The sequence below is a fragment of the Pinus tabuliformis genome, chromosome 4_1 (genome assembly GCF_031772625.1).
Source record: "Pinus tabuliformis cultivar Carrire ecotype Pingquan chromosome 4_1, CPIR1, whole genome shotgun sequence".
Lineage (NCBI taxonomy): Eukaryota > Viridiplantae > Streptophyta > Pinopsida > Pinales > Pinaceae > Pinus > Pinus tabuliformis.
This window is the reverse complement of record NC_142303.1, coordinates 331,415,383-331,438,518: the sequence shown is the minus strand read 5'-3', so window position 1 is coordinate 331,438,518 and position 23,136 is coordinate 331,415,383.

Genomic DNA, 23,136 nt, shown 5'->3' with positions numbered 1-23,136 from the left:
CCTCGCATTCCAGGGTTTTTCAAATATCAAAATTTGTTCATTTCCCTCGCGTTCCAGGGAGGAAGGTCGCCATGTCATCCCATTTTGTTTCTCAAATATCAAAATCTATTCATTTTCCTCATGTTGCAGGGTTTTTCCAGGGAAGAAAGAGGAAGGTCGCAGCCATGTTGTCGCAGGTTTGATTTGATACATTTGTTTGAATACAAGAAATTGGATTCTAGGTGCCTCCAATCGTGGTGGTTTCATTCTACGAAGGGATCTGCACAAGGTTGCCCACACTCCTGTGCGATGGCCCATCCCCAAGCCTCCATCACTCTTTGCAACTTTAAAACACTTCTAGACAAGTGCAAGAGGCACTCAAGAGGCTGTATGTACAAGATTCCGCAGAGGAAGATGGAGCCGAAGGTATGGGTTATGTGCCAAAGAAGACGACAGTTGTCTTTCCGACCCTGAAATCAGTGAAGAAATTAAGCAGAAAAGAGAGAAAAAATGCGTTGATTAAGACAAGGAAATAAAATGTCCCAAGACTGTAGGAGGTCACCATCTAGATGCTCTGCCACAGGTGGATTGTGATGATCCAGTCGTCCCTATAAATTTCAGAGACACAAAAAAGGCCTCGGATTTGCCTGCACCACAGGGTTCCGAGAGTTCCGAAGCAATGAAATCAGATGCCGAGGAAATGTATGTGATTGAGACAAGCAGGATCGAGGCTCTGTGCCAGAGGAGAGGTTTCCAGAGGATACTAAACCCACTCAAGAGGTACGTAATAAATTTTATTTTTATTGTTTAATTATAAGAATTAATGCAAGAAACTTGTCCATGAGTGACTTCCGTTGGTTTAGGTGATAAGTCTGGATGGTAATTTTTCTACCAAAATCCCCCGGTGCTTTCCTGTTATGCCATTTAGGTGGCATGGACAACAGTGATAGTGAAGCCTGGTGGTTGGGTTAAACTCTGCTGACCTCACTAGTGAACCAATGCCTTATTGGTGGCTTATGTAGAGATTTTCACTTTTGAAATAACTAATAGCTTGCCATATGTCATTCAATAGAACGGTTTAGGTTGGAGGTCGATATTCCCAAGTAAATTTTTGTTAAAACTACGATGGGCAATGAATGGAAGATTAGATCTACCCCTGACCGATGGACTTCTCTACCCTGTGCTACATACCCATTTGATGACAGGCAACATTATTCAGATCAATGTCAGTAGAGGCGTGACTAGTATACCTCTTTTCCATTCAGTTCTTGTTCCTATTATCATTTCCATTCCTCTGTTGGGATTACACTTCTACAACACCACCAATTTTTAAGTGCATGATATATTCAGGGAGATGGGTGGGTTCAAGTTGCTTATCCGTCAAAATTCTATAGTCACGATTCTAGTTTTGTTTTGTTTCTGGTTATGTTTATGTTTCCTATTTCTAGTAAAGTAGGTTTTGTATCTCCAAAACTCAATTTTATAGTGGTAATGTACGCTGTCACGGAGGTGATTTACGCTTATTATTCGCCAGAAACCTTGAGTCCTATTTCTTGTTCTATTCACCATGTAGTCATGTCTCTTGTTTTGTTTATGTTTTACCCTTTTTGGTAAAATATGCTTGGACTGTGGATTGATATTTTAATAATGCCATAACAAATTTCCTATAAATATAAGGCAAAGTAATGCACAGGACTTGAGTAGGTCATGAAATGTTCAAATAGAAAAATCGTCTTTGATGTTGGTATAGCCGTAATCGTTTTGGGTGAAAATCCAAATATTTTGATTCGATTTTTCTTAAAATTATGTTATCGAATCTTTTTTTACTATTTTACATATATGGAAAAACCTCAGCCCTGCCGAGTAAGTTCATGCAGGTTCTCTACTTTACAATCTCTTTTTTTTTTTTTTCTTCGCTTGACCTAATAATATTTTTCTTATAATTATGAAACCTTAATCTTTGTTTTTTTTAAAAAAGCTATACCTTACTTCCAGTTTCGTGGATCTGTGAATATCTGAATCCACAATATTTTTGAATTATTGAGAGGCACACACTGTTCCTAAAATTCCCAATTTTATAAGGGATTGTTTGCTCTTCTAGATATGTGTGGATTTGTATAGAGATTTCTGAAATGTGGGCTCTTTATGATTGATAATAGAAAACAATGGATGCTCTGAGAAAGCAGGCAAACAAGTTGATAGAGCAGGTTGTGAAACAGCAGCAGGTAATTGCATTGTAGTCATTTTATTTTATGTTTTTCAAATTTGAACTAGAAGGAAACAACAATGGATGCATATGCCACTGTTCCTTCATACTAGCGGGAATTTGATCCTTTGTAATAATAAGGCTCGTAGGTAAATGGAGCTGGGGCTCCGCTCCCAGATAATCACATTGTGATTGTGTGAGGGATTTAGATTAGTTATGGGTTCTTGCCAATACATCAACGTGTTGCATTTGCCTTTAAACCATACCCACTTCACTTTGTATGTTAAAACTTGAGATTGAGTTATGACCATAGAGTTCCTTCCTGATCTGCCTATTATGGATATGGATCATTATCATTTGGTAGTTGGCAGCTGCTCTATGATCAGTGCAAAGTACGTCGTGTTGTGGGGTAATGTGGCCTCTAGATTGGCAGCCTGCTAAGACTTGCAAGTAAGACCACCAATTATGTGTAACTAGCACTAGTAGTTGTGACACATCCATTGATTGCTGATGTAGACAACTCTTTTTACAGTGAGCCTTGATCAGGGGTGATGCCAGCGTAACTTCTATACAATGGGATGATAGCAATGTTCAATGTCTCTCCTCAAAGAAATGTGGGATTTGAGGATAATAATTGATGCAAAGGAACTTTACGTATCCTCTTTAGTTTACTATAACAACTACACTAAATAACCAAGAAAGGCATTGTGGCTAGCTCAAGTGCATGGAGAGCTATTCGTATTAGAGTCTATGCCATCCAGGTGATGTATGATTCAGTGTAATTTGCACCAATGATCTCTATTTAGTATTTTCCAGTCATTTTATTGACTACTGGACTGACAGGTCTCTTTACCTGATGAAATTGATGTTATATTGAGTTTTGGAGCCATCGAGTAAAAAATGGGCATTCTGCCCCTTGTCTTTCAGCAAGACTTTCCCTTGTAATGTGAACATCACTGACTAAGAACCTGCCAGTTTCAATATTTCTTTGCCCATTAGCTATATTCAAATTCTAGAGGACGTCTATCTTGAATAGGCAGAGTCTACCTCGCTGATGACTGTCGGGTGACTATGCTTATCTTCCTTTACATCGTGTCTACTGGGTGACATGAGAATGGCCTCCTTTTGAATATTGCAATTAATTTTTTCGTTAATATTTTCTTTTTTCTTTAAATATTTTGAGTATAACTTGCAAGATGCCAGAGCAATATTGTTTAGGTTACTTCAATAAAAAAAATTCTGATACTAAAAATCCTCTGCTATGGTCTGTAAGTTGATTTGCCAATGGCCATATGATTGTTTCTCTCTCTCTAATACCCAGCTATGTAGTGCACACTGCACTCTCAGTGGGAAGTTGCCATACATAATTTATTGTTTTCATTAGTTAAACTTTTCGACATGAAACTTTCCTTTTTCCATGGAAAAAATCTTAATTTCTATTCAGTAGAAAGAATGGAAATACATTCTTTATATGCTCTTGGCACGAGTACATAATGAGATGAAATATAAGGCCTTTCATGTTTTAATATTTGAAAAAAAAACCTTAACTAAACATAGCATATGAGTCAATTGGGGTTATTTTGGGTGGTTGGGTGGATTTGATCTGGTAATGGTGGCACACTGCTCTGGTGGGAAGGAAAGAATAGAGAAAGAATGGAAGAAGATTTTATTAGAAGGTGGATTCAGTCGTTATAAAATAATCACCATCCCTGATTTCCCTGCAGATTGTGAATTGCCTTTAGTCTTTTGTTGCGATCGATTTGCTGTGATCGAAACATAAATGTTAGTTATCCATTTAATCATTTTAAATGATTGACAGAGCCCCTTCGCAACTTGCATTGCATTATTGGCTCTTGGAGATCTCAGCTGGAAGGTCTGACTAATATTAAGGTCTTGATTTGAAACCAGCATTTAGTTGTGTTTACCCACCTGATCATGTTTGACAGTGGATCTGTGAATATCTGAATCCGCAATATTTTTGAATTATTGAGAGGCACACTGTTCCTCAAATTCCCAATTTTTTAAGGATTGTTTGCTCTTGGATATGGATGTGGATTTGTATAGAGATTTCTGAAATGTGGGCTCTTTATGATTGATAACAGGAAAACAAAGGATGCTCTAAGAAAGCAGGCAAACAAGTTGATAGAGCAGGTTGCGAAACAGCAGCAGGTATTGCATTGTAGTCATTTTAATTTTATGTTTTTCAAATTTGAACTAGGAAGGAAACAACAATGGATGCATATGCCACTGTTCCTTCATACTAGCGGGAATTTAATCCTTTTGTAATTATAAGGCTCTTAGGTTAGATTCTAGAGACGGTTTAGTTAGTCAACATTGGTAATGGAGTTGGGGCTCCCAGATAATCACATTGTGATTGTGTGAGGGATTTAGATTAGTTATGGGTTCTTGCCAATACATCAACGTGTTGCATTTGCCTTTAAACCATACCCACTTCACTTTGTATGTTAAAACTTGAGATTGAGTTGTGAACATAGAGTTCCTTCCTGGTCTGCCTATTATGGATATGGATCATGATCATTTGGTAGTTGGCAGCTGCTTTATGATCAGTGCAAAGTACGTCGTGTTGTGGGGTAATGTGGCCTCTAGATTGGCAGCCTGCTAAGACTTGCGGGGAAGACCACCAATTATGTGTAACTAGCACTAGTAGTTGTGACACATCCATTGATTGCTGATGTAGATAGCTCTTTTTACAGTAAGCCTTGATAAGGGGTGATGCCAGCGTAACTTCTATACAATGGGATGATAGCAATGTTCAATGTCTCTCCTCAAAGAAATGTGGGATTTGAGGATAATAATTGATGCAAAGGAACTTTACGTATCCTCTTTAGTTTACTATAGCAACTACACTAAATAACCAAGAAAGGCACTGTAGCTAGCTCAAGTGCATGGAGAGCTATTCGTATTAGAGTCTATGCCATCCAGGCGATGTATGATTCAGTGTAATTTGCACCAATGATCTCTATTTAGTATTTTCCAGTCATTTTATTGACTACTAGATTGACAGGTCTCTTTACCTGATGAAATTGATGTTATATTGAGTTTTGGAGCCATCGAGTAAAAAATGGGCATTTTTCCCCTTGTCTTTCAGCAAGACTTTCCCTTGTAATGTGAACATCATTGACTAAGAACCTGCTAGTTTCAATATTTCTTTGCCCGTTAGCTATATTCAAATTCCAGAGGACGTCTACCTTGAATAGGCAGAGTCTACCTCGCTGATGACTGTCGGGTGACTATGCTTATCTTCCTTTACATCGTGTCTACTGGGTGACATGAGAATGGCCTCCTTTTGAATATTGCAATTAATTTTTTCATTAATATTTTCTTTTTTCTTTAAATATTTTGAGTATAACTTGCAAGATGCCAGAGCAAGATTGTTTAGGTTACTTCAATAAAAAAAATTCTGATACTAAAAATCCTCTGCTATGGTCTGTAAGTTGATTTTCCAGTGGCCATATGATTGTTTCTCTCTCTCTAATACCCAGCTATGTAGTGCACACTGCACTCTCAGTGGGAAGTTGCCATACATAATTTATTGTTTTCATTAGTTAAACTTTTCGACATGAAACTTTCCTTTTTCCATGGAAAAAATCTTAATTTCTATTCAGTAGAAAGAATGGAAATACATTCTTTATATGCTCTTGGCACGAGTACATAATATTGATGAAATATAAGGCCTTTCATGTTTTAATATTTGAAAAAAAAACCCTTAACTAAACACAGCATATGAGTCAATTGGGGTTATTTTGGGTGGTTGGGTGGATTTGATCTGGTAATGGTGGCGCACTGCTCTGGTGGGAAGGAAAGAACAGAGAAAGAATGGAAGAAGATTTTATTAGAAGGTGGATTCAGTCGTTATAAAATAATCACCATCCCTGATTTCCAGTCTGTGATTGAAGCGTTTCCTTCTTGATTATCTGCTCTTTATGGGCATACCAAGTTTTGCACAGTGGCATGGGAGTTCGACGGATGAAACAGAAGCATCGAGGCTTTTGAATTCCTTATGTGTTTGAATGATTTACTTCCTGCATGACTTTTTATTCATTCATATCCTTTCTGGCCTTCGCTTGGCTCCGAGAGAACTGAGCGGATTTGATGTCCTTGCAGATTGTGAATTGCCTTTAGGCTTTTGTTGCGATTGATTTGCTGTGATCGAAACATAAATGTCAGTTATCCATTTAATCATTTTAAATGATTGACGGAGCCCCTTCGCAACTTGCATTGCATTATTGGCTCTTGGGGGATCTCAGCCAGAAGGTTTGACTAATATTAAGGTCTTGATTTGAAACCAACATTTAGTTGTGTTTACCCACCTGATCATGTTTGACAGTGGATCTGTGAATATCTGAATCCACAATATTTTTGAATTATTGAGAGGCACACTGTTCCTCAAATTCCCAATTTTTTAAGGATTGTTTGCTCTTGGATATGGATGTGGATTTGTATAGAGATTTTTGAAATGTGGGCTCTTTATGATTGATAACAGGAAAACAATGGATGCTCTGAGAAAGCAGGCAAACAAGTTGATAGAGCAGGTTGCGAAACAACAACAGGTATTGCATTGTAGTCATTTTAATTTTATGTTTTTCAAATTTGAACTAGGAAGGAAACAACAATGGATGCATATGCCACTGTTCCTTCATACTAGCGGGAATTTAATCCTTTTGTAATTATAAGGCTCGTAAGTTAGATTCTAGAGACGGTTCAGTTAGTCAACATTGGTAATGGAGCTGGGGCTCTCGGATAATCACATTGTGATTGTGTGAGGGATTTAGATTAGTTATGGGTTCTTGCCAATACATCAACGTGTTGCATTTGCCTTTAAACCATACCCACTTCACTTTGTATGTTAAAACTTGAGATTGAGTTATGACCATAGAGTTCCTTCCTGGTCTGCCTATTATGGATATGGATCATGATCATTTGGTAGTTGGTAGCTGCTCTATGATCAGTGCAAAGTACGTCGTGTTGTGGGGTAATGTGGCCTCTAGATTGGCAACCTGCTAAGACTTGCGGGGAAGACCACCAATTATGTGTAACTAGCACTAGTAGTTGTGACACATCCATTGATTGTTGATGTAGACAGCTCTTTTTACAGTGAGCCTTGATCAGGGGTGATGCCAGCGTAACTTCTATACAATGGGATGATAGCAATGTTCAATGTCTCTCCTCAAAGAAATGTTGTAGGTTGACCATACCAATGAAGCTGTGTGCACGAATCAAGCTGCCCATGAAGCAGAACAAAATGCCAGTCCTGCACCAACCTCCAGCATGATCTATAAAATCTACAATCCCTTAAAAGATGCTTCAAGGATTTTAAACGATGATAAAAGGGGCATAAACTATCTGACTGCTTCCTTTTGGCATGGCGAACTTTGGAGGGCAGCCCTTGAACTACCAACGGAACAAAGACCCAGACCTTGTAGCTCAAATGGAAGACCATACACTGTGACTGACAGATCCATCGAGAATCTAGGTTGAATACCTCATACCATATGAGGGAAAAATCTCTACAAAAAAGGCCATTTTGGCCTTTAACCTACTTGGTAGGTCAAGTCAGGCCTACACATCCTACCTGTATATGTGGAAGCTATCCACCAAGATGCCAATTGACTGACGATGGTCTGAAACCTCTGAAAGCATCAATGATGAAGCCAATCAATGGGTCTATTCGAGTCTGCTTTCAACGATGAAGCCAATCAATGGGTCTCTATTCGAGGCTATGGCCTAATAGGCATAAAAAGCGAAGTATGGATAACACTCCCTACTAAATATTGTGTCAAAGATATAGCAAATATGATGCGACAGCTAGACCAATCTAAAAATGGTCTCAAGCCAGAGTGAATGGGTCACAAACTCTACCTGAACAATGGCATGTGGAATTGTTTTATTTCTCTTGATCATGCGGAAGCATATGGGTCTCTACACTCTATATCTTGGCGCAGTTTGTCTCAAAGGCAAGGCCCTCACACCTCAAACCCATAAAGAACAATGGAGAACAATGTGACCTCAAGTTGCAAATCTACAGAAGGGAAGTTTCCATCCGTATGTTGAGAGTAGACCGGGGATAGTAACACACTGCACTAAAGAACTTTAGACGGGGTTTTCTCTCCAAAGAAGTCCAAAGAACCTAAAGAATATATTATAACACCCTATAGGTGTATAAAAGCATAGTGCTATGATTAGCAAAGCATAGTGCCCTGGTTAGAGTTAGAACATGAAACTACTTTTCATAAGTAAGAATCTATCACCGAGAACTGTAAGACAATCCTGATTGAATCTTTAGCCTACTAAACTGTCTGCTTCTTGATAATGAAGGAAGCTGAGATTCTGAACCCCCGTTGTCGAAGAGGTAATGTCAGGAAACCACAGAGCTATGCCATCAAATTGTATATGGGGCAGCCTGTTATATGTACCCAACATGTATGAAGAGGAAGAGAGCATTGATATGCTATTGTAATAAGAATAGTGCGAGGCCTGAAGCGTTGTCGAAGAGGTAATGTCAGGAAACCACAGAGCTATGCCATCAAATTGTATATGGGGCAGCCTGTTATATGTACCCAACATGTATGAAGAGGAAGAGAGCATTGATATGCTGTTGTAATAAGAATAGTGCGAGGCCTGAAGCGCTGAGGAACTGAACGAACGAAACAGTAATAATCGTCATCTAGTACCTGAAGATCTAGTACTTGAAAAATTATGCCTTAATTAATTAGTGTTTGGCGAGTTATTATGCAGGCCACAGGCGTATGAAGCAGGGACAAATTAGGGTGCTCGAAACATAGCAATTCATTGAGAATGTGTATCCTTGTAGAGGACTTAAAACCAGAAGTCTGCAGGACAGAGAATGTGCATGACCAGGTTTGGGTGCAGAGGACTTAAAACAAGAAATTTGCTGGACAGAGAAAGTTAGTGCTCACTGACACGAAAGAACCAGATGGCTATGTAATATTAAGCAATGCAATAGTATGTAATTAACACGAAAAGAGCCAGATGGCTATGTAATATTAAGCTATGTAATTAGGCTAAAAAATTCCAAACAAAAAATGTTATTAGATTAATGCTACGTGAGACTTAGGATTAGTTTTTTGAAATTAAATGTTTCCATCATATTCTATATATTATATCTAAACTTGACTCTTTAACCCAATCTAAAAGTGAAAAGCTTGTAATAAACTGCAATAAGACTCCTAAGTTGCTTGTCCAATAAAAAAAAATTAAAAATAAAATGAAAATAATTTTAAATAAAAATTTCTAGAAAACATTGGCTTAAATCAAGCCATTTGGAAAAAGTCGAAAGAAAATAATAGGCTTTCAGCGATTTATCGATCGCTATATACCTAGCAGTGGGCAGGTATAATAATAAGAAAGAGGCCAGGTACTTTTTTCACTCATTTGATAAAAAAATCTCACCACTCCTTATCTTTGTTCTAGCAGTTGATGTTGTATTAACTAACTGTTTATTAAAAACATCAACAATAGAAATCAAATAGAGAGCTCTATGGTTCAATGCCTAAACAATGGATATCAAGCTCTACAACATCTTACTTCGATTTTTGATAAACAAATTGCACAATGAAAAGGATGCCAACTTTGATGGGTATTGCACATCCACCATAGAACCTATCGTGACTCCTTATGTTCTCATTTCTTCCGTCAAAGTCCAATATAAGTGTTTAAACAAATAACGAAACTTCTCTTGCAAAGTATTTACAGTGGTTGAATTTAATGTGATTGTACATTTTTTTGCATATAGAATATTTTTAAATTTGATTGATAAAAATGATGTCAATTATTTAATATTTTGTCCGTCAAATTTTAAAATAGTTTCGAAATCTAATTAAAATAAAAATAACCAGTGTAAAATAACTTAGATTTTTTTTCCATTTGTTTACTACAACGAGTCTTTTAATATTTTCCTGTGTCGGAAACTGTACTATTGTGACAATATCTGCCCCGGAGCTTATCATGAAAGAGACAAGGTGGTTGCAAATTACATATCAATTCCCAACATTGAGCGAGATGTATGCACTATATGGCAGAGTAATAAAAGCTACGACACACCTGCACATATGTCACTAAATCTGGAGTGGCTTTATTTAGAGTTGGCTCTGGTCCTTAATGTTCATGTTGATACTCTTCTTTCTCCTTAGTTTTTTTCAAATGTTCAATGGTGTACAATGTAATTAGGTAAATGTTTAATAATATTAATGGTGTAAAATGTAATTAATTTAATTACATTTTTTTCATTATTTTTGGGTGAAATGTTTGATATATTATATTATAATTTTGGTTACTTAAAATAAAATAAAAATAACATTATTAAAATAAAAATTCTAAGTTATTATTTATTTTATCAATTTTTGTTGGGTAGTTAAGGTCAATTTGAAATAAAAATAAAAATAACCCTATATTAAAATAAAAAGTTATTATTTTTTTAATTAATTTTTATTGGGTAGTTATGGTAAATTTGACTTGGTCAAGTCAGTTTTTGAGCTCTGAGTTTATGAGAACCCATGGTATTGTCCATGGTGATTTAATTCCTTTTGAGTAGATAAAGAGTTAAAATGGATCTAGATTGGTATTAGTGATAGACAATTTTACAAATTGTTTAAATTAAATGCTTTTTAACTAAATAAATTATATATAAGAGAGCCTTCTAAGTCATATAAGTTTGAGTTTTTTAATTGAATTGTGTATAAATGTTAATATCTTTAAAGTTTTGAAATTTCAATAGTGATTTTAGTAAACTTTTTAAAAAATAATTAAATTTTAATATTTAATAAAAATAATGAAATTAATATAAGTTAGACAAAATTATCATTAAATCTAAAAAAATTAGATTTAAAATTTAATATAAATGATATATTTAATTATAAATTATTTAACAAGTAGAATTTATCAATATATTTTAAATTAAAAGAAATATAAAGTTGAATTATAAATGATTTAATAACTTTTTATATTAATACAATGTGAATTTCAGCTATTTAAATCATTTAACATATTAGCCTAAATCATTTATCAATTATTGAGAGAGGTCAAATCTTTTGAAGTGAAAACCTCTTTTTTAGTGCAAAACCTGAAGAAATGTTTGCATGCCAAAAAATTTGATCCCTTAGCATTTAATAAATTCAGAATTAAGATGGATCTAGATTGGTTCTAATTAGTGTACCATGTCATTGCTACTCAACAAGTATTTAATCTTATTTATAAATTAACATAACATTTATTATTAGGCTTACCAATCTAGTTCCAAAATGACATTGGTATGTTTACAACATTTGATTGAGTGATTACACTTGTGACTCAATTACAAGGTAATATTCAACTATGAAAGACATAATTCCACTAGGAGGGTATGCTACCATTTGGTTCACTTTCCATATACTTCATGATAATTGTTCTTTTTTGTGCAAGGTGTTGGTTCTCATTATTACCTTGATTATAAACAACATAGATAATAAATCATAAGACTAGTTCAACATATACCATTCATGAATTTTAGGGTTAGCATTGAATATAGTAGTAATATGTAAGCATACTCTTGTATGCTCCTCATAGTACAATGGTATTTCCCTTGAAGTAAATTTTGTGATTATGTTGGAGTCCTCAACAATAACTACATCCCTTTGCACAATGTCCTTGAGGAACCTAACTCCTTGATACATTGTTAGTGCTTCCGCTTGTTATTAGTTGCTTGTCCCTATCTCTAGGAAAATTTTAATTTATAGGGACCTCTTCCACTTAGCAAAACACAACGCAAGGTCTTGATCTCCATTGAATCCTTTCCCTCTAGTTCCATCGTGTTGGCATAAAGAATTTTAGCTATTGGCTGCTCTTTGGGTATCCCTAAAATTTGTATACCTTGGCTCATTGCAGTGATGAATCAGACAAGTGTATAATGTGATTTCAAGGACACCTTATCTCATTTGCAGTGAACATTTCTACCAACTCCATGTAGAGGACCCTCTTTTCAATATGTTTTCAATTCTATGTTTTGAATTTTTTTTTTTTTAATTAGAAATGTAAAATCATAAATTTAATTAATTATATGTTTTAATTTTATTTTATTTTTAAATTAAAAATATAAAATCATAAATTTAAATGGTTCAAATTACATTATAATGCACTTAATATTTATAATATGGGTAGCCCTTTCCAAATTTATACTTTCCATCATATATTAAATATTATCCATTAAAATGAAAATAAATATCTACAAATTTTAATAATAACAAAGAATTTGGTATGTTAATATTTTTTATTAGTGATTTTAAAATTATAAATTACAATTTTTGAAATATATCACAGATTTCATGTATTATTGTATATGATATTTATAAAATAAAATAAAATAACCATATATTTAATAAATTTTTTATTATTATCAATTTTATGGTTTGAAATTTTTCCAAAATAAAAATATAAAATTATGATTTTAAATGGTTCAAATTTCATTGTAATTCACTTGATATTTATAATATTTATGGGCTTTTCCAAGTTTATGATTTCTACTTTATATTAAATATTATTGATTAAGATAAAAATAAATATCTACAAATTTAAATAATTGCATGGAGAGGCTTTAGTCCAACATGAATGATTACATGGGAGACTTTAGCCCAAAGTGAATGAGATGTTCTAAGGTTATGTAATGTTATTTAAACTTGTTAATTTAGTCAAATTACATAAATATAAAATAAAATAAAATAAGAATTATAATTATTAATAATTAAACCATTTTAGATTCATCTTAACTCTAGATTTAGATAGCTTACAAAGGGATCAAATTTCTCAAGGTGCAAGCTTTTCCTTTAGATCCATCTCAACTCTAGATTTAGCCAGCATAGAGAGGGAATTTTTTTCTTGATGATAATGTTAGAGTTTGTTCTATTTGCATGGTTTGGGAAATCTTACAAAGACCCAGGATTTCACATGAGTGAGAGAGACAATTTACTTGATGTGGTTTATAAACATGTATATGCATCTCCTAGATGGGAAGGAGCATGTGGAGGGATATGGAGGTGAGTATGAGATTGTTTTGTGTGAGAAATCCATCACAACTTGTTAGGTTTCTCACTCTACAATGTTTTTATGTGCTTGAGTTTGTGCTAAAAGGAAATCTAACACATGTTAGATTTTCTTTTACATTCAAATGTTGTTAATCTAGCACACATTAGACTTATTTAGTCCTAAAATGTTGTTATGTTCTTGTGTTTGTGCTAGAAGGAAATATAGCATGTGTTAGATTTCTTTCAAATTTAAATATGCTTGTGTTTGTGTTGGAAGAAAATTTAACACAAGCTAGATTTCTTATACTCTACAATGTTGTTGGCAACGTGCGTGTATTTGTGGTAGACATAAATCTAGTACTTGCTAGATTTCTCACTCTACAATGTTTCTATGTGCTCGAGTTTGCGCTAAAAAGAAATCTAACACATGTTAGATTTTATTTTACATTGTAATGTTGTTAATCTAGCACACATTAGACCTATTTAGTCCTACAATGTTGTTATGTTCTTGTGTTTGTGCTCGAAGAAAATATAGCATGTGTTAGATTTATTTCAAATTTAAATGTGCTTGTGTTTGGGTTGGAAGAAAATTTAACACAAGCTAGATTTCTTATACTCTACAATGTTGTTGTTGGCAACGTGCTTGTATTTGTGGTAGACATAAATCTAGCACTTGCTAGATTTCTCACTCTACAATGTTTCTATGTGATCGAGTTTGCGCTAAAAGGAAATCTAACACATGTTAGATTTTCTTTTACATTGCAATGTTGTTAATATAGCACACATTAGACTTATTTAGTCCTAAAATGTTGTTATGTTCTTGTGTTTGTGCTAGAAGGAAATATAACATGTGTTAAATTTCTTTCAAATTTAAATTTGCTTGGGTTTGTGTTGGAAGAAAATTTAACACAAGCTAGATTTCTTATACTCTACAATGTTGTTGTTGGCAACGTGCTTGTATTTGTGGTAGACAAAAATCTAGCACTTGCTAGATTTCTCAATCTACAATGTTTCTATGTGCTTGACTTTGCGCTAAAAGGAAATCTAACACATGTTAGATTTTCTTTTACATTGCAATGTTGTTAAACTAGCACACATTAGACTTATTTAGTCCTAAAATGTTGTTATGTTCTTGTGTTTGTGCTAGAAGGAAATATAGCATGTGTTAGATTTCTTTCAAATTTAAATGTGCTTGTTTTTGTGTTGGAAGAAAATTTAACACAAGTTAGATTTCTTATACTCTACAATGTTGTTGGCAACGTGTTGTATTTGTGGTAGACATAAATCTAGCACTTGCTAGAATTCTCAATCTACAATGTTTCTATGTGCTTGACTTTGAGCTAAAAGGAAATCTAACACATGTTAGATTTTCTTTTACATTGCAGTGTTGTTAATCTAGCACACATTAGACTTATTTAGTCCTACAATGTTGTTATGTTGCTGTGTCTGTGCTAGAAGGAAATATAGCATGTGTTAGATTTCTTTCAAATTAAAATGTGCTTGTGTTTGTGTTGGAAGAAATTTAACACAATCTAGAATTCTTATACTGTACAATGTTGTTGTTGGCAATGTGCTTGTATTGGTGGTAGACATAAATCTAGCAGTTGCTATATTTCTCACTCTTGAATGTTTCTATGTGCTTGAGTTTACGCTAAAAGGAAATATAACACATGTTAGATTTTCTTTTACATTGCAATGTTGTTAATCTAGCACACATTAGACTTATTTAGTCCTAAAATGTTGTTATGTTCTTGTGTTTGTGCTAGAAGGAAATATAACATGTGTTATATTTATTTCAAATTTAATTTTGCTTGTGTTTGTGTTGGAAGAAAATTTAACACAAGCCAGATTTCTTATACTCTACAATGTTGTTGTTGGCAACATGCTTGTATTTGTGGTAGACATAAATCTAGCACTTGCTAGATTTCTCACTCTACAATGTTTCTATGTGCTTGAGTTTGCACTAAAAGTAAATCTAACACATGTTAGATTTTCTTTTACATTGCAATGTTGTTAATCTGGCACACATTAGACGTATTTAGTCCTAAAATGTTGTTATGTTCTTGTGTTTGTGTTAGAAGGAAATATAGCATGTGTTAGATTTCTTTCAAATTTAAATGTGCTTGTGTTTGTGTTGGAAGAAAATTTAACACAAGCTAGATTTCTTATACTCTACAATGTTGTTGTTGGCAACGTGCTTGTATTTGTGGTAGACATAAATCTAGCACTTGTTAGATTTCTCACTCTAAAAATGTTTCTATGTGCTCGAGTTTGCGCTAAAAGGAAATCTAACACATGTTAGATTTTATTTTAAATTGCAATGTTGTTAATCTAGCACACATTAAACTTATTTAGTCCTACAATGTTGTTATGTTCTTGTGTTTGTGCTCAAAGGAAATATAACATGTGTTAAATTTCTTTCAAATTAAAATGTGCTTGTGTTTGTGTTGGAAGAAAATTTAACACAATCTAGAATTCTTATACTCTACAATGTTGTTGTTGGCAACATGCTTGTATTTGTGGTAGACATAAATCTAGCACTTGATAGATTTCTCACTCTACAATGTTTCTATGTGCTCAAGTTTGCGCTAAAAGGAAATCTAACACATGTTAGATTTTATTTTACATTGCAATGTTGTGAATGCTAACATGTTTCTGTTTAGGCTAAAAGGAAATCTAGCTTATGCTAGATTTTTTTTGTCGTGTAATGTTGTCATTGGAAATATTTATATGTTTGTGTTATAAGTAAATGTAACACAGACTAAATTTTCTCACCCTACAATGTTGTTATGTGATTATGTTTCCATTAGAAGGAAATATAGTATGCATTATATTTCTTTCACCTTGTAATGTTGTTATTTGCAACGTTCTTGTGTTTTTTATAGGAGGAAATCTTTGTACACTATCCCATTCTTAGACCACATATTCCATATGAAGGGCCTTCTAATCATTCCAGGGTTTAACATTTTTTATATTGTAACAACAGTCTATGTAGGCATGGACTAAAACCTCATCGTCTCTAAAAGGCAAGGTCAAATGTCCCAGGAAATATTATTATTGCAATGTTTTTATTGACATTGTGTTTATGTTTTTGCTAGAAGGAAATTTAGCATCCACTAGATTTGCTTTACAATACAATGTTGTTGTTGGCAATCTTCTTGTATGCGATAGAATATAGTCTAGCATGGGTTACATTTTCTTTGCCTTGCAATATTTTTAATGACAATGTGTTTGTGTTTGTGGTAGAAGGAAATCTAGCTTGTGCTATATTTATTTTGTTTTGCAATGTTTTTCTTGGAAATATGAATGTGTTCGTACTAAAAATAATTCTAGCACGTGCTAGATTTCTTTCACCTTACAATGTTTTTTTTAACAATATCCATGCGTTTGTAATAGAAATAAATCTAGGATGCAAATATTTCTTTTTCTTTGCAAGATTCTTGTTGGCAATATGCTTTTGTTCGTGTTAGAAGTAATTATATCACATTTATATTTCTTTCACCTTGCAAAGTTGCTATGTGTTTGTCTTTGTGCTAGACGAAGATCTAGAAGAAAATCTAATGATCGCCATAGTTAATGTTCTTTCATTGTGTTTTGCTTTTATTTTTTCTAAAGCAAACTAAGAATATACATGACTATAAGAGATAAATTTTGTGTATATATGATGTTGTTGTAGTCTCTACAATTGTTTTTATTTATTCACAATGTAATGTCTTTTGGAAATGTTCTTATGCTCATGCTAGAAGGAAACCTAGTAGATGTTTGCTTTCCTATATTCATGATTAAAAGAACATAATAAATTATTTGGGGGTGCCCTTTTTCTAACTTTGATTAGCTATTATTGTGAGTTCTACACTTGTTATTGTTCTTGTTCATTTTGTTACACATATAATGATGCGAGTAGTTATAGTATTTATAAATTCATATTTTCTTCAATAATTCGAAACTGTGATAACAATTTTTTACTTTATTTTCAGATACCATGGACTATGAAGCTAGTGAGAATTCAAAGGAAGCATCCAAGGAAAAATGAAGTTCAAGAAACACGACACCAAATTCTTTAAATGGTATGACAATTTTAGTTTATACTTTGTTAAAATCGTTAGACATTTTGTTAATAACTCGTTGTTGATTAATAAAACCTATGGAAATAGCATTAGGAGTGGGGTTTTAATGAGGACAACCCATGCTAACATGGGTATTTTTTTTTTCCAAGAAATTTTAACTATGTGATAACTTTTGGTGTCATATACTAAACTTGCATAACATATGTACTCATTTATTATTGTGCGTGTAAATGGAAATCGTGTATTATAAGGTTGTTTAATACTATTTGTTATTTCATGTCTTCCATAATATTTTTCTTTCTAGAAACCATGGAAATTGTTGGGCGTGAAATTCGAAGTAAAGTAGCAAAGAGAAAAAGAAAAACAAGTGATATACAAATGATGCCCCCTTCAACTGGTATGGGGGTTTTATATTTTATGTACTCTTTTAGAAATGGTTGGATTCGGTGGTTTCTTTTCTTAGCAATTTTACCCACGTGATAACTTTTGGTGTCATATAGTAAAACTTGCATAGCATATGTACTCATTTATTATTGTGCATGTAAATAGAAATCGTGTATTATAAGGTTGTTTAATAATATTTGGTATTTCATGTATTCCATAATTTTTTTTCTAGAAACTACGGAATTTGGTGTGCCTGAAATTCGAAGTAAAGTAGTGAAGAAGAAACAAAAAAAAAAGTGATATACAAACATTGCCTCCAACTCGTATGGTGGTTTTATATTTTATGTACACTCTCTTAGAAATGGTTAGATTAGGTGGTTTTTCAGTATTTATAAGAACATTATGTGACAATATTTGAAATTATATTTTCATTTTGATTAATGCAAATATTTTTTTGTTGTTATTTGCAGAATTGGTTGGTCCAAAAGCAAATGAAATGTTACAACCATCACTTAAGAAAAAGAAAAGTTATTCAACTCAAAAGGCAGTATCAATAACACCTTCTACTTCTACTTTTGAAATGATTAAAAAATACAATACATATAATAAATATGAGTTTGTGCAAGATTGGTACATCCAAATAGAAGCTCCCATGAATATGTTTCCTGATATGTATCTATTTGGATCAATAGATGGAAACGAACCAGAGATATTAGGAATAATAATTAATTGTTATGCTTACAATGAAAATGACATCGACTTTCAAGAGGAAATGATTAAAGAAAATGAGGTAATATTAATTTCATGTCAAGTGCAGTATACAAATTTTAGACCAGATCTGATTGAAGCTTCAAGTACTGATTCAACAAATACGATAAAGAATTCAATGTTCAAGTTGGATAACTTTGAGAGCTTCTCTAAATCTGGACTAAATAGTTGTGCAGATCTTTTAAAACGCATCGCCACCATTCTGAGATATCGCTATGTAAGAAGTAAAAAAACATCATTTGTACTTCTTCATTTACAACAAAAAGGTAAATTTCTTAATAAAATACGAGATGATAAAATTGATTCTCAATTACTTGCTTTGAAAAGAGTATATTTATCTGATTTGGAGGAGAACATAACAAAAAGTGATTTCAAGCTCACTATAGAAATTCAAAAAACTAGGAAAGTTGAATTTGAGACAACTAACCTTGCAAATCAATGTGATGAGATTCATGAAGCCTTCAAGCATTGTTATCTATTTTCAAACTCCTTTAATAGAAAAGTGGCTGTTGAAAGATGTAAAGAAGCCCCCAAAGTGTTCAAATTAAGATCACGAGATGATTTAAATGTTCAAGTATTAGTGAAATCATCCCTAGAAAAATTTCAAACCTCATTACCCGATGCTCTTCTGATTCCATTTGACATCAATGAGCCTGATCCATTGGTCAACTCTATCAAAATTATAAATGAGACAGATCTAAATTCTAAGAATATCAATTTTTCGATAGTTGATGGTCAACATACCATTCAAGCAGCGAAAGAAATTTTAACAAATCCTAAATATAATGTATCGAGAGAAGCAAAAAAATATATATAAAAAATGTAATGCTCGATTGTTGCATCCATCAGTTGAACCCATTGAGGTGATCCGCATTTGTTGTCAATTAAATTATGCAAATAAGGTATTCTTCAAAACTCCATTTATTGATTGTGTGCGCTCGGCAAGACATTTCTTAATTGCCAATGACAAATTAAAGAAAAGGAGGATTGGATGTTCTAAGATGGCTGAAGACAAGGTATGTAATTTTGATTATTTTTACATTTAACATTTTATTATTGTATCTATTTTTATTGTAGATAAATGACTAAAGCTGATAAAATAAGTCATATTTTTTTATATTTATAATGATTTCTCATTAGATTATAACACATTATTTAGTTTCATTTTTACGTTGAATTCTTATTAGTTTATATTTATTATTTTATCAGGTTGATGATGAAATGTTGTGCTTATTCTTTGACTGACCAATTACAATTTTTTCTGATAAAAAAATTCTCTTATATCTTGATGAACCTATTTGGGATAAATGGGACACTGTTTTTAATTGTTACCAACTAGGCACATTAAAGTGTTCTCCAAGCCAACCTGATTTTGAGAACTACAAGAGAAATAGTCTACATAGTTTGACATCAGCTACTCTTCGGCCCCTTCAGGGATTAACCATGGAAGAAATTGCTTCAGTAGCATATAAGCTATTGGATGGAACCATTTGGTTTTTTATTCCAATTAATCATCATCAAATGCCATAAAATTAAAATATTATTGTTCTAAATTGAAAACCAACAGAACAATATTGGATGCAATGGTTACATATTGTCAAAGTCATGATCAAAACTTGAATGAGATGACTCTTACCACATTCGACATTCTTGAGCATTATGAAATTAATGATATCATATTTACCAATTTTTGCAACACGGTGGAGGGGTCTACTTATGTCAAAGGAACACATAATACAAAGATAGAGTCCCTTTCTCAGCAAGCATGTGGAGTCCTTGACAGAATGATAAATGGATCAACAAGTGTTCAACAGGTTGATAACAATTTTGAATTTGGTTGTCATTTTGGGGGCCCTCATCTTTTGTCAACACTTTTGCACTCTTTTCCATGTCAGTTGCAACCAATTTTACATACTGACCTTGTTGTTTTGGATACACTTGCTTTGAAAAAAGAACAATTCCACAAGGGATATTACATTGAATTTTTTCGATTTCTTATCGAAAAAAAGGAGTTGAATGACTTTACTACAGTTCTCTTAGTAAAACTTTGGTTTTGTAATGATGTACGTCAGTCTTTGGAAATTTCCATAAAGAACTCCAAGTTCAACTATAAAATGATTAGTGGCATTTATGAATATAAGTCCCAAAACAATTATAGTTATGATATAGTTCTTATTATACATTTCTATACTTCAGAATTAAAAATTTTGGAGGCTATAAAATACTCTCACACATTTGATGAAAATGAGAGAGATTATGATTTCTGGATGGATTTAGTGGAAAAACACCAACAATGTAGTGATGCAAAAGTGGTTATTTCTCTTTATGCGGAGAAAAATTTAATCAAGGCTTGTTGTACATATGGAAGAATAATTTCATGTGTTGTGCAAAAAGGGTCACAAAGGACAATCATGTTAAATAATTACAAATCTTTTCAACTATCAAATCCGGTATCCATTAACTTCTTGGAAAATTCGGGTACTACAATTCATTTTTTTTTCTTATAATACTTTGGATACTATTTTTTTCATATTTCTTAATTGTCAAAGTGTTTACTAAAATGACTAATGACGGAGATTCTAAAATAGAGAAGGATGAAAGTGGGAAGAAAAAAATTAATCAACATAGTGCTTATGTTGTTGAAAAAAGTATGGAGATGGAAATAGGAGGAGGAGAGGAAGAAGTTATCATACTAGGTACATAATTTGTTTGGTTTTTTCTCTTGATAATTTTTCAATTTATTTAATTTCCATATTCATAACATTTTTGGATGACTATTATAGGGAATTATGAGATGAATGAAATTAATCAAGACAATAACCATGGAACGATGGAGATAGAAATGGGTATTAATCATTGTAACTCTATCTTTTTTTATTTTATTATTATTCTAAATTATTGTGATTCATATCATTTCATATGTTGATTATAGTTGGAAATAAAGAGAATGCATATAATGACCAAGGTATTGTCTCACAAAACTACAATCAAGACCAAAATATTATTATGGACGATTATTGATGATTCTTTTTTTGTATAGTTGTTTAATGAATTTTGTTCGATGTCACAATTTATAACATTTTTTTAATGTTTATTATAATGACAAGCAAAGAGAACCATGACATTGATCAAATGAAAGTTAAACAAAACTTTAATCAAGAACAAAATATAACATCAGGTACTTATAATTTGTCCACTTGTTTTCCTTGTTATTTAATGATTCTATTCATTTTCACAATTCAAAATATTTTATATGTTTAGTTTGGAAACAAATAAAGGTAACTAAGATGATGATGAGGTGCAACGCTACAAATGTGAAGATAATGTCATATCAGATTCTTATAACTTGTCTTCTTGTTTATCTTATTATTCTTCAAACTCAAATGCTTGTAACTACCATAACTTTGTATATATATTTTTTTATAGGAACAAATAAAAAGGATAAAATTAACAATCAAAGTAATGTCAAAGGTGTGTGTGTGTGTGTGTTTCTTTTTAAAGGTTGCATTACTAATGTTTTTCTTGGTATTGATATTTGATTGAAGGTTTAATAAGAAGTACAATTGGTATTTGATTGAAGGTTTAATATGTTTACTCCAAGTCCTATCAAGATGATAAAAGAAATTATTGTTTCATCTATAAATAGTGCAAAAACCACTCAAGGTAAGTGTATCATTTCAACAATTTTTTTAGTAATTTTTGTAACATGAATAAAATGGTTTGACTATATTATTTTCCATTGTGTTGCAGCCAAAATAATTGAAAAGAAACTAGCTATTTTTGAACTAAAGGAAATTTTTTATCATAGCATCAATGATGAAGCAACAAACAAAGGGCATATTGAGAAAATGGGAGCTGATGCTGATTACACAATAGAGAAAAATTATTTTGGATTCATCCACATGCAAAATCATTTTTTGAAATGTGTTTCAAAAATGAATCTCTTGACATTGCAATTTGGATGACAACTTTGAAACAAAGCACAACAAGATTTCTAAAAAAGTTGGTTTCAAAAACATTACAAGATAAACTTGTGTTTAAGTGGACTGCTTCAGACTGTAAGCCACAAAAGGGACATAAGGTCATTGACAATCCAACGAAAGTTATACACACTAAATCATTGAAAAAGGTGTGGGAAATGCATACCCAATATGATGCAACCAATACTATTATAGTTGTTTGTTTAATTGAGAGAGTGAAATAGAATCCAAAATAAAATGTGATTCTTGCCCCTCCATTCATTGCAGCAAATCAAGGGGATAATTGGTTGATCAATGAGTTATGGAAATTTTGCAAAAACTCAACAAGGCTACGGATGTGCGAGCTATTTTGAAGGATGTTCAATAACATTTAGAAGTACCTTAAGTTTACAAATGTTTATTTCATGCTATTATATGTATGACATCATGAGTTATTACTTTTATTTCACAACACTAATAAAAGAATTGTTGATTTGGTTTTTCATTACTAAAAATAAAATATTTTGATTTTGATTTTGATTTTTGGTGAGATGAATGGTCATTTATATATATATATATATATATATATATATATATATACATATTACAATGGATCACATTGTATGTAAAATTAATAGATAACTGGTCTATTTGTTTTAATTAGATCATTACAATTATTTGCCTTAAATGTGGTTTAAGTTATCGTTATACCTCTTAGAAATTAGTAATGTGAAGGATGA